This window comes from Dasypus novemcinctus, chromosome 21 (genome assembly GCF_030445035.2).
Source record: "Dasypus novemcinctus isolate mDasNov1 chromosome 21, mDasNov1.1.hap2, whole genome shotgun sequence".
NCBI classification, from domain to species: Eukaryota; Metazoa; Chordata; class Mammalia; order Cingulata; family Dasypodidae; genus Dasypus; species Dasypus novemcinctus.
In genome coordinates, this window is record NC_080693.1 from 42,812,316 (window position 1) to 42,826,744 (window position 14,429).

Consider the following 14,429-nt stretch of genomic DNA (forward strand, 5'->3'; position numbering starts at 1 on the left):
GGGCGCACGAAAGGGAGGCGGGCGCGGCGAGCGCGCGGCGCGGGAGCCCGGCCCCGCGGTATCGGGCCATCTGCGGGCTAATTCGTGTCAGGGCGCGTCTCCTATCTCCTGCCCAGTTTCTCGTCCGCCGATAAAATTGCAGTGGAAATGAAGGCGGATGCTCTGGACCCTGCGCGATGTTCCAGGGCGGGAACCGGGCGGGAGGTGGGGCACTGCGACCCCGACCCCGGCAGCTGCGCCCGGCGCGGCCGCCTCGGCGTTGCCCGTGGCCAGGCGGGAGGGAGGGGCGAGGGGGGTTGGGGAGGGAGGGACGTCCCCGCAAAGCCCCCTGACCAGCAGTTACCGACTCTGTGCCCGCCCTGGTTCTCATTTATCCAGCAGGAACGTGGAGAGGGCCGAGGGCTGGCGGAGGACGGGGCGGGGAGGCCGCTGGGCTGCAATAACGCACGTTTATTGAGCGCTTATTAGGCGCCAGGCTCAGTACCAGGTACTTAAAGTGAGTTGTGCTCTCAGGGAACTCTCCCCAGGCCCCGTAAGAGGTGGACTAAGCGATTGTCCCCATTTTTTACAGACGCCGAGACTGTGGTGCCAGGAGTCTGGCCAGGGACGTCTACCAGAGTCGCCACGTCGGCACCCAGACCTCCTCTCCAGCTGCAGAAAGAGGGCCGGGAAGCGGGCAGGGGTGTGCGGCCGTTCGGAGCCAGGGCTTCCCGCCGTTATATTCCCTCGAGGCCAGGAACCTGGGGCTGAGGGAATCCACGGGCAGCTGGGAATCAAGGGCTGCAGGGTGCGCTAGCTCTCTGAGTTGTCTTGTGACTCCAAAACACCAATCAGTTCAGGATGAAGTCTACGGGGGGGGGGGGGGGGGGGGATAATTGTCCCTTGTAATGGTATCATTATTATTCACTTATATTCATTTCTACATTATTTACTTACAGACCGGCTCCTGCCTATCTGCCTCCATCTCTGCCTGGCCTCCAAAGCCTCCAGCTCCTTTCTGCCCAAAGCCTGCCCACTTTCTCTTACCTTAGGTTAGAATGCTCTTCTCCTGGCCAACTTTCTCATCTTCTAAGACTTTTGATCTTTTAATGGCATACACTTGATATACCAAAGTCATGCAACTTTATTTTTCTTTTGGATATGGAACTAACCCACTGTGAGCACATACTAGGTACAAGGGAAGTTGTAAAACATTCCAGAGAACTACCATCATGCACACGGTGCTCTCAGACAACAATGCAATAGAATTAGCAATCAGCCATAGAAAGCGAACAGAGCCCCTTAGGTTTTGAAATGAAAAACCTCACTTCAACAGAATCCATAGGTTAAAGAGGAAATCAACAAGTTATTAAATATTTAGAATTGAATCATAATGATTGCACTAAGTATCAAAATTTGTTGGGTGCAGTTAAAGCAGTACTTACAGGGAAATTTATAAACAAGTGTATGTGCCTTTGTCACTCCTACTGTTCACCAGATATTTCTAGCTCTTTGCCTCCTATGCAACTCCAGAGTAGGCTCCCTCTGTTATTTTTCTTTTCCTTCAAAGCACTTTACACACACACACATGCACACACACATATTTCTGAGCATACTTCTTAGCGTCTGCACCCCAGGCCAGACTGTACAGTCCACAAGGGCAGGAACTATGGCTGTTTGGCTCAGCATTGTAGTTCCAGCATCTAACACAGGGCTTGGCACACAATAGACAATAAATATTTGTTGAAGGAACAAATGCAAACAAAGACATTGATTTATTACTGAAATCATACCCTACCCTCTTTCAGAATGGATTTGAGGTGGCCTATTATTAAGACATAGAGCATGCCAGTTAAAATTACAGTTCGGTAGAGAGACAGGAGAAAGAAGAGGGAGAGTCAATAATTACTGTGTGGGGGTGGCACTGGGGGTCCTGGTGCTTGGATAACCTCCACTCTTGCAAGGGCCAGGCTTGGGAGAGCTGAAAGGAGGGTAGGTGAGGAGACAGACAGAAGAAACCCAGTAGATACCCTGATGACTCTATAAGAGGGATGCCTGGTATTGGCTCTCATATCAAACAGATGGGTTTGAGATGGAGGGAGATGGAGGCAAGAGGCAGAACATTGGTTCATTTGTTCATTCATTCCACAAGTTCTATGGGCTCGGTACATACGCGCTGTGGAGTTGGAGCTAGGACAGGGCCTCTGGGTGCAACAGCCCTGAGCTCCTGGAGCAGCTGGGTGGGCTCCTTCTGGGGCCAGGAAAGGACAGCAGTCCATTTCCACAAAACATTACACTAGATTTGTCTCCCTTCAGCTGACCACCTAGATTAAATTTTCTGGTCCTCAATTTCTGTTTCCACAGGAGCTCTTCCTCAAGAGGATATTTGAAAATATTCTTTCTCACTGAGTGGACTGGCTTTGTTGAATTGTTTTTCTGACTCTTTCTAAGTGCATTGTGAAGGAGTTATTTTCTAAGAGGGTTTTGCCTGAAGGAACCTCTCCTTAGCCAGAAAACTGGTATCTGAGTCCTGGCTCTGTCACTTACTTAGTTGTGTGACCTTGGGCAGGTTGCTTCCCCTCTCTGAAGTTCAGTGTCCCAATCTGCAAAAATGGATGTAAAAATAATAACATCTGTCTCACAGGATAAATAGCATAGATACAGGCAAATAGCCCTGAGATTGTTGTTGTGTGCTTTGGGAGGCTCTGTTAACTATAAAATCTTATCCAAACAACAAATTTTATTATTACTCAAGGTTTCCTTTTTGTCTGTAGTCCCTCCCTGCGTCCACTCCTTGAGATCCTCCCACAAGGTCTCCGCACACTCCCTGTCCACCCCCCAATTCCCCTGGATGAATCTAAATTAATTTCTCCCCATCCTGTTTTCCAGCTGTACTGTGAGTGAACATCCACAGGACCCTCTCGCTATCTGCCTTGTATGGGGATTACCTGTTTTCGGTCTGCCTTTCTGTGAACGGAGAGTGTCTGAAGAAAGTAACCTTGACTTCTCATTCCTTCCTGGGTTTGTAGGGTCCAGCATGGGGCGCGATGTAAAGCAGGAGCTAAAGAAAAAAAAATTGGTAGAATTAAATATTTTTGATCTTTTGTTAATTTACCACACCAATATTTCCCAGGATAAGTATTTTTAGAGCTTTATAGATTATAGAAATATAACAACAAATACAATTTGAGAAGAAAAAATTACCCAGAATCTCACCACTGTAAATCAATAATTATTTTCATTTTTGTATATTCTTTTCCAGTCTTTGTTTTTTTATGCCTGAATAGTTTACATTGCTGCAAATATTGCATGTGTTCAGCATTCTTTTTTTTTCATTTCACATTATCTCAACCATTTGTATACTTTCTACATTTTCATAATGATATTTTTAATGGCACAGAATAGATGTACCAAAATTTAAACATTTTTCAATCACATATGGAACAATTACCAAAATTGAACATATATTAGATCACAGAGGAAGTCTCAAAAAAAATTTCCAGAGAATCAACATTATACAAAACATGTTTTCAGACCACAATCTGAGAAAATTAGAAATCATCCACGAAGGAAAGCCAGCAAAACCTGCTTCAAAACTAAAAAATAAACTACTAAATAATCTTGGTTGAGTAAATCAATAGAAATTCATTAAATATTTATAATTAGTGATAATGAAAGGGTTAACAATTCTGAAACCACACTACTTGTATAACTGGAATTGAACATTTAAGTAAAGGGGATGGTAGGAGCTAGGTTTCTCACTGTTGGACTTGGGAGGCTATAAATAAGGGTGAGGCAGAATGATCCATGGATTAGAGTTGGAGATATTAACACACACTCATGTTGACCTTAATGCAGATACAGATGGTTACATATAGAAATATTTATGGATATATGTAGAGACGTGTTAGTATCGATTTCCTTGCTCTGCCATCTAAAAGGGCCCAGCAGCATTGACTTCCCAGGAGCAATGAGCATACCTGCACCCAGCTCTTGGTTTCTAATACCATTCTCCAATAAAAGGAACAAGGCTCCTTGGAGAAATGGCTGATTCTAAAACTGGGGCAGGAGATAAATGGCATGAGCCTGGAGTACCTTGTAGTGCCAAAAAGTAAGAAAGAACTCAAAAACAACAACAACAGCAACAACCACCCACATTGATGGGAATATATCAAAGAGATATAGGAGCCAATAGGAGCCAACTGGTAGAACTCTTAATGGCCAAAGCTAGAATGATTTGAGCAACAAAATAAAAAATGTAGTATTGGATTATTACCTGAAGCATAAAATAGATATCCAAGTATCCAAGAGTCCATACTGATACAAATAAATGACTGAATATATAAACAAATGTGGGACTATAGACAAATATCTCATGCAGAGGAATTCCAAATATTATAATTTATGTAGACACTCTACCCTCGAGGTGGTGGAACATAATTCACCACTGTGGGATGAGCATGGTGACTTCCTTCCAAAGAGCATATTATGGAAAGGGGGAAAAATGAGAAACTTCACAGTGGAAAAACCCAACAAGCACTACTCATCTAGGTGATCAGGGTGATCAGGGTTAACCTATCAATAGTGCTAAGTCATGCTGATGCTAAGTACTCTTGGCGTGGTGTGATGAGAAACTCTGTGCTCTTTGTCCCAAATACCCATAACTACAGGCTATCATGAGAAAAACATCAGGCAAACCCAAATTGAGGACATTCTGCAAAATACTTGACCACTACAAAATACTTGACCACTACAAAGTCATCAAAAACATGGACATTCTGAGAAACTATCAGTCAAAGGAGCCTAGGGAGACAGGATAACTAAATGTAATGTGGTCCCACTCTCTGGTTTGTTGGTCTTACCCAGGTCAGCTAACAGGGAGGTGAAGATGGTCAACCACCATACCAAGGAATCAAGAGCGCCTACAACTGTAAGCAGAGGAATTGCATCCATCATCCATGTGGAATCTAAGCTTCCTCTTGATCTAGAGATGGAGAGGACATCACCATCCCAGGGTCCACAGAATGGAGGAATAAAATATGGACTAGAGTGGACTTACTGATATTCTACTATAAAACTATTGCGACAAGTAATAGAAGAAATTTCAGCATCGAGGTGGAGAAAGTAGCCACAGGAGTTGCTGAGGGCAGGGAGAGGAAAGAAGAGATGTGATGTGGGGGCATTTTGGGGATTTTGAGTTGTCCTAAATGATATGGCAGGGTCAGATGCTGGACTTTATATATCTTGCCATAACCCACTGAATGTACTGGGAGCGAGTGCGAACTACAGGTTAAACTATTATCTATGTAGTGCAGCAGTGTGTTCACCGAGTGCGATGAGTGTGCCACAATGATGGGGGATGTTGTTGGTGTGGGAGGAGTGGGGTGGGGTGGTGGGGTATCTGGGAACCTCTTATATTTTTTAATGTAACATTTTTAATGTGATGTATATGTCTTCAAAAATATATAATTACAAAAATGATGGGGTTGGGGGGTGGGGAGTGGGTTATATGGGAAAAGAAAGAAAGGAAGGGAAGGGAAGGGAAGGGAAGGGAAGGGAAGGGAAGGGAAATGTGGAATCCTGGAACAGAAAAAGGACCTTAGGTAAAACTAAGGAAATGTGAATGAACTTTAAACTTTAGTTAATAATAATGCATCAATATTGGTTCATTAATAGTGACAAATGTACTATACTAAGGTAAGACAGCAACAGGAGAAACTGGTTGTGGAGTATATGGGATATCTCCAGGTTCTAGCTGCACAATTTTTCTGTAAATCTGAAACTATTCTAAATTAAAAGTTTATTTTTAAAAATTATAATGAAAATACTAGGTAAAATTTGTAAGGAGCTGTTAAAGCAGTATTTAGAGGGAAATGTATAAGCTTAAATGCATGTGTCATAGTCCTTAGATCTGTTCACCAAATATCTCCAGCTCCTTGCCTTCTGGCGCATGATAGGACTGCTTTTCCTGCTCCTTTGCAGTTAGATGGGGCATATCAGTTGTGTGCTAAAGCAGTTTGTGTCACTTGCAGGAGGGAGCATTTCATAATTGGTGCAAGACTGCCCAGTGCTTTATTTATCACTGCCATACCAACCACCAACATTTCAGATAATGACTCATCAGCTGTTGAGTGAGCATGATGTAGAGCAGAGAGCCACTAGCCAACCTGTGATAGACAAGCAGTATGAGGGAAGAACCTTTATTGTTTTAAACTCCTGGGATTTGGGTGGTTATTTGTTATTGTAGCAAAACTTAGTTCATCCTGACTCATACAGTATGCATTTAAAAATATCAACCAGGTAGATTACTTTCAACTGTTAAGTAACAGGAAACCCAGCCTGAAACAGCTAAAACAATAAAGGGATCTAATATCTCTATAATAAAGCATTCTGAGATAGGATTGGTCACTTCAAAGCTTAGATGATGTCATCATTCTGCTCTGCCTTCCTCGCTTGCTAACTAGTGTCCTTCATGGTGGCAAGATGGCTACAATGGCTCCAAGTACCTTACCTTATACATGGTATTGGTTATCTATTGCTACAGTATAAATTGCTCCAGAACTTAGTGGCTTCAACAATAAACCTTTATTTTTTTTACAGCTTTGGAGAATCAGGAATTCAGATGTGCTCAGCTTGTAGTTCTGACTGTCTCATGAGTTTGCAGTCATGATGTTGGCTGAGGTTACAGGCATTGCCTGTCAAGTTGATGCTGGTTATTGGCAAGAGGCCCCAGTTCCTTCCTCCATATGCCTCTTTGCAAGCTACTTGCCTTCATGATATGGCAGCTGACTTCCCCAGGGTAAGTGATCCAGGGGAAGCTAGGCAGAGGCTACAGCGTCTTTTATGATTTAACCTTGGAAGCCATACTCTATCATTTCAACAGTATCCTATTGTTTATACAATAGGTCCTTCATGTGGGAAGAGACTATATAAGAGCATGAATGCCAGCCAGGGGGCAAGAATCACTGAGGACCATCTTGGAGGCTGGCTACCACACCAATGTCCAGAGACCAAAAAACAGCTTTTATTTTCCTTGTAGCTCTTTTTTAGATCTAAGAAACCTTTTCTTTTTTTTAAAGGAGGTACCAGGGATTGAACCCAGGACCTTGTACATGGGAAGCAGCACTCAACCCCTGAGCTATATCTGCTTCCCTGAGAAAACTTTCTTAGAAGTCTTTTCCTCATGTCTCACTGGGAAGAACTGGTTTACACATATCCATTCCTAAGTCAATCACTGGCAAGGGAAATGGAATTACAACCATAGGTATAGGTTAATTAAGATTCAGGGATTGTGGATAGGATATGCTTTCCATGAAGTACATGGAGTGCTGAATAAAACTAGGGTTCAGCTAGCCAAAAATAAGGGAGGTTTGCTGTTGTGAAGCTCTGCTGCAAAACTACTGAAGCTCAAGAATCTAGAAATATAAAAGAACATAACCAAAGAAAGTAGAGAAAGAATATAATAAAGACAAATGTAGGATCTACTGAATAGAAAATAAAAGAATAATTGAGATAATCTCGAAAACCTAGAGCTGACTGGGCTAGCTTTGAAAACATGATGAAATAGACAAACCTGGGCAAAAATGAACAGGAAAAGAGAGGTAACAAGCTATATTAATTTTAGCAATGAATAGGGAAAATGACAATAGATATAATATTTATAGATTTTTAATATTAAGAGAGTGTATTAGTCAGCTAAAGGAGTGCTGATGCAAAATACCAGAAATTGGTTGGTTTTTATAAAGGGAATTTATTTGGGGTAGGAACTTACAGATACCAGGCCATAAAGTATAAATTCCTTCCCTCGCCAAAGTCTATTTGGAGCAAGATGGCTGCCGATGTCTGTGAGGGTTCAGGCTTCCTTGGTTCCTGCGTTTCTGGGGCTTGCTTTTCTCTGGGTTCAAGGTTCCTTTCTTCCTGGGGCTGGCTTCTCTTTCCTCTGCACGCTGACTTCCCAGGGCTCCAGCTTAAGTCTTCAGCATCAAACTCTAACATCAAAACTCCAACATGAGAAAACCATCAACTCTGTTCTTTGCTATGCCTTTTCAATGCCCTAATCATAACTCAGTCATGCCCAGGTACAGATCAGATTACAAGCATAATTCAATATCTATTTTTGGAATTCATAACCATATCAAACTGCTACAGAGAACATAAACAATTATAATCAAATCCATTTGAAAGTCTAGATGAATAGAACATTTTCTAGAAAAATATAAATTTCCAAATTTGGCCCCAAAAGAAATATAAAACCTGAGTTGACCTATAATCACTAAAGTCATTTCTCCTTATACATAAATCCTCCCAAAGGCACCAGACCCAAATTGCTTTTTATGAGACTTTCGATAAAGAGATAATGCCAATATTACATAAACGATCATAGAAAATAGAATAACAGGGAAAGCTACCCACTCATTTTCTGGGGCAAGTATAATCTTGATATTAAAACCATTAGAGGGAAAAAAAATAGTTCAGTCTCACTTATAAAAAAGACACAAATATCCTACATAAATTATCAGCACAGTTCATGTAACACTGGAGTCTATCTCAGAATTACAAGGATGATTAAGTATTAGAAATTCTAGGGAAGCAGACATGGCTCAACTGATAGACCATCCACCTACCATATGGAGGGTCCAGGGTTCGATACCCAGGGCTTCCTGACCTGTGCGGTAAGATGGCCCACGTGCAGTGCTGCCATGTGCAAGGAGTGCCATGTCACACAGGGCATGCCCGCCCAGGAGTGGCGCCACACACATGGAGAGCTGATGCAGCAAGATGATACAACAAAAAAGAGATGCAGTTTCCTGATGCTGCCTGACAATGCAAGCTGATGCAGAAGGACACACAGCAAATGGACACAGAGAGCAGACAATGGGGGGAAGGGGAAATAAATAAATAAAATAAATCTTAAAAAAAAAAAAAGAAATTCTATCAGCGTACTACATTAATAGATGAAAAGAGAAAATACAGATGCAGAAAAAATGTTTTCTAAAATTCAAGACCTATTCATACAAAATTTTTTTGCAGACTGGGAATAGAGGAAGTTTCCTTAACGTGATAAAGGGTATCTGCCAAAACTGATAGCAAATGTTAATAGTTCTTAATAATGAAACTAGATGCATTCCCACTAAAGTCAGTAATAAGGATTTCTCACATCACCACTACAATTCAACAACATAGTCCTGGCCAATGCAGTAAGACAAGAAAAATATATGAAATATAAAAATTTGAAACTGAGAGAGCACATTATCATTATATATATATGAGCATTATCATCTAAATTTAAAAAAAACAACAAGATAATCAATGGACAAAGTGTTAAAACAAATAAGAGACTCAATAATGGATAAAATATCTAGACAGATGATAAATAAGGAAATAGAACATTTGAATGATACTATAAACCAACTAGACTAACAGATATATATAGAACACTCTACCCAGTAGCAGCAAAATACATATTCTTCTCAAGTTCCCTGGATAATTCTATGGATAGCCCATTCATTGGGTCACAAAACAAGTGTCATCACTACTATTCAACATTGACCTAGATGTTCTATTAATAGTTAGAGAAGTTTGGTAAGAAAAAGAAATAAAAAAGCATCCAAATTGAAAGGAAAAAGTAAAGCTACTTCTATGTATATGATCCTATATATAACAATCCTATAGACTCCACAACAAAGCGACTAGAGTTAATAAATTAATTCAGCAAAGTTACAGAGTTCAAGATTAACACATGAAAATCAGTTGTGTTTCTATACACTAGCAATGAATATTAAGAAAAGGAAATTAAGAAAATAATTCCATTTATAATAGTATCTAAAGAATAAAATGCCTAAGAATAAATTTAACCAAGGATATGGAAGATTTGTACACTGAAAATTACAAGACATTGCTGAAAGAAATTAAAGAACACCTAAATAGGCATATATCCCATATGCATAATTTGGAAGATTAATATTGTTAAGTATCCAGTACTACCCAAGGCAATCTACAGATTCATGCAATCCTGATCAAAATTCCAGCAGCCTTTTTTGCAGAAATGGAAAAGTCAGAGTGGCAAGGGACCCTGAATAGGAAAAAATCATGAAAAAGTAGACAAAGTTGGAGGATTCAGACTTTCCTGATTTCAAAATCTACTACAAAGCTCAGAATCAAAACAGTGTGGTACTGGAAAAGGACAAATAGACTGATAGAATATACTTGAGAGTTCAGAAGTAAATCCACACATTTATGATCAACTGACTTTCAACAAGTGTGCCAAGTCAGTTCAATGGGGAAAGAATAGTCTCTTCAATAAATGGTGCTGGGAAAGTACTTGCTAGGCATCCACAAGCAAAATAATGAAAATGGACCTTTACCTCATGCCATATACCAAAGCTAACTCTGAATGGATCAATGATGTAAATAGAAGAGTTAAAACCATAAAGCTGTTAGAAGAAAACATAAGGCAAACATGTCTAGGACCTTGCATTAGGCAATGAATTTCTAGATATGCCATCAAAAGCATGAGCAACAAAAGAAAACATAGATAAACTGGACTTCATCAAACTTAAAAACATTTGTGCATCAAAAGATATTATCAAGAAAGTGAAAAGAAAGACAACCTCAGAATGGGGAAAAATAGCTGTAAATCATATATCTGCTAAAGGTTTAATATCCTGAATACATAAAGACTCCTACGATTCAGGGGGAAAAAAGACAGCCCAGTTTTAAAAATGGGCCATCTCTCTAAGCCAAACTCAGCAAATAAACTCATTACCTTTGGCCTGGGTGTGGAACATGACTCCCAGGGATGATCCTCCCTGGCACCAAGGGATTAATACCAAGCACCAACCAGCAATGCATTGGAAAAAGACCTGGACCTAAAGGGGGGAACATTAAATACAAAAGAGATTTTATGGCTAAGAGATTTCAAGGTGAGTTGGGAGGTCATTCCAAAGGTTATGCTTATGCACATCTCAGGTAGATCTCACTGTCACAAACAAAGCCTAAAACAGGGCTGCTTCCAAGAGCTCTAGAAACATCTGGACCCTACAGGCAAGGCATGCAACCCCATGAAATCAGCACCCCACTGCTGGGCCTTACTTTGTGATATATGACAATTTATTTTCCCAATGTAACAGAATTAGACTCATGTATAATTTCTCTATACATGAATCTACACCTTTTATTTGAAACAATAATTAGCACTATACCCATTAAATATATGTCCCAGAGACTTAAATCTTCAGTCTGTTCATATGATGATTGAGTCCTGAATCTCCACAGAGTTGTGGCCAACACCTACTCTCCAGTTCATCAGACTTTCCCAGGACAACTAACAAAATGATGATGATGAACAACCTCCATGCCAAAAAACAAAGAGCATCTACAACTGCAAGCAAAACAGTCCCTTCCATCTGCCTCATAAGATCTAAGACCCCTTCAAGGTGAAGCAGAGCATGCACCAACACCCCAAAATCCTCAAGATTGAGAAATGAACAAACATAAGGGGAGAAGGCAACCGTGGGCCAAAGTAGACTTATTATTATTGTAGAATGGGAAGAATTTGTAACATTGATATAAAGATAGTGGTTACCAGAGGGTCTGAAGGGAAAGGAGGGAAGAATAGGTGGAACATAAGGCATTTTTTATGGCATTAGAATTGTTCTGCATAATATTGCAATGATGGATACAGGCCATTACATATTTTGTCAAAATCCCTAAAATTGTATGGTGCAAAGTATAAATCACAATGTAAACTACAGATCTTGGTTAGTAGTAATGCTTCAATATTTGTTCACCAATTGTAACAGATGTATCACACTAATATAAGATGTTATTAATAGAGAAAAATATGAGAGGGGAAGGGGGTGGGGTATATGGGAATCCCCTATACTTTTTTACAAAAGATTTATTTTTTATTTCTCTCCCCTTCCCCCCCTCCCCAGTTTTCTGCTCTTTGTGTCCATTCGCTGTGTCGTTCTTCTGTGACCACTTCTATCCTTATCAGTGGCACTAGGAATCTGTGTTTCTTTTTGTTGCATCATCCTGTTGTGTCAGCTCTCCGTGTGTGCTGTGCCATTCTTGGGCAGGCTGCACTTTCTTTTGTGCTGGGTGGCTCTCCTTACAGGGTGCACTCCTTGCATGTGGGACTCTCCTATGTAGGGAACACCCCTGCATGGCAGGGCACTTCTTATGTGCATCAGCACTGCGCATGGGCCAGCTCCACACGGGTCGAGCAGGCCCGGGGTTCAAACTGTGGACCTCCCATGTGGTAGGCGGACGCCCTATCCTATACTTTTGATGTAACTTTTCTGTAATCTAAAACTTCTTTAAAAGTAAAGTTTATTATATGAAAAAAATGATATAGATGTCCCCCAGCTTTATCAAGTTGTCACATTTGTCTGCCTTAGATTTTTAAGGAAAATAATCCATTACAGATAGAAAAAAAAGTCCTAATACAAGGGCCAAGGTGAATAGACATTTTTCTAAAGAAGATATACAAATGGCCAATAAACACATGAAGAGTAGCTCAAGGGAAGTTGTGGCTCAACTGATAGAACGTCTGCCTACCATATGAAGGGTCCAGGGTTCAATACCCAGGGCCTCCTGACCTGTGTGGTGAGCTGGCCCACGTGCAGTGTTGCCATGCGTAAGGAGTGCTGTGCCGCCATGAAGGAGTACCATGCCATGCAGGGTGTCCCCCATGTAGGGGAGCCCCATGTGCAAGGAGTGCACCTTGCCAGGAGAGCCGCCCTGAAAGAAAAAACGCAGCCTGCCGAGGAGTAGCACTGCATACACAGAGAGCTGACACAGCAAGATGACACAAGAAAAAAGCAGCAGTTTCCTGGTCCCTCATGACAATAATGCAAGTGGACACAGAAGAACACACAGCAAATGGACACAAAGAGCAGACAATGGGGGAAGGGGAGAGACATAAAATAAATCTTTTAAAAAATAATAATAATAAATTAATTTTTTTAAAAAAGTTGCTCAACATCATTAGCTATTAGGGATATGCAATCAAAACCCCAACGAGATATCACCTTTCACCCACTATTATTATTAAAAATCATAATAATGGCTATATTTTTAAAAATCATAAGCATTGGTGAGGGGAATGTCTTGGGAGTTAAGGCTTAACTAGTACAGAATTTCTCTTTAGATCGATGGAAAAGTTTTGGTAATGGATGGTGGTGATGGTAGCACAACGTTGTGAATGTAGTAACACCATTTAATTTCATATTTGAAAGTTGCTAAAATGGGAAATTTTATGTTGTATATGTTACCACAAATTTTTTTTTTAAAACCATAAAACTGTACAACTCAAAAAGTGAATAATATTGATTCATCAGCTGTAACAATAGTACCATGCTAATGCAAATGTTGTTAATAATAGGGAACACTGCAGGGATGGTAATAAGGAAACTCTGTATTTTCTGGGTGATTTTTCTTTAAATCTACGGCTGCTCTAATTAAGTATATTTTAAGAAGTTAACAAATAGGCATTCATGTCCTTAAAAATGTACAGACCTTAAAAAAATTTTAATTGAAAGGTAAAACTAAAGGCATTTGTTTTTATGAAAGGAATTCTGATCTCTGTTGTCTACCAGGAAGACCAAATAAGTTAAATTCAGAAAAAAAAAAAAGTAAGTGTATAAAACTTCCTTATTATAAGACAAAGAGTTAAAGATTGAGTTGAAACTAGCATCAAATTATATGCTGCTTATAAAAAGACACCCCTAAAACAAAGTGATAGAAAATTTAAGAGTGCAAGAAAGAGTCTCCTCTAGGATAATTCTATCCTCCCTGGTGCCCTTTCTTTGGTGGAAAGGAGTGCTCCTTGGTTAGTTTTTTTCCTTTTTATAACTTTTCAAAAAAGGTTTTTAAAATTTTGAGATAATTGTAGACTCGCATGCAGTTATAAGAAATAATTCAGAGAGATCCCATATACCCTTCACTCAGTTTCCCCCAAAGGAAACATCTTGCAGAACTATAGCTTGTCACAACTGGGTAGTTGACATTGGTTCAATTCACTAGTTTTACTTGCACTCATTTGTGTATGTGTGTGTGCGCTTTGTTTCAGGCAATTCTATCATGTGTAGATTTGTCAATCTCTCATGCTCCCCTTTTACAACCACAATCCTCAGTTATTTGTGCAGGCTCTGTTTCAGAAGGACATTTACCCTACGGATCACTGAGGTTTCTTTCAAAGATCCCAATCTTCCCAACTCTGCTAACTCATTTGCCTTTCTTTTCCTCCCACATCTTCAAGGTCCCTTAGATCAGAGGTTCTTAACAAGGGGTCTGTGAGCTTGAACTGAAATTCAAAAAAACATTATTCTTGTGGGGACATGTTGGTGTGGGTATGACATATTTATTAAATAATACATAGTATAGTGTGGACTTAGTAAGAGGTCCATGGTTTTCACCTGACTGGCTAAAGGGTCCATGGAACAAAA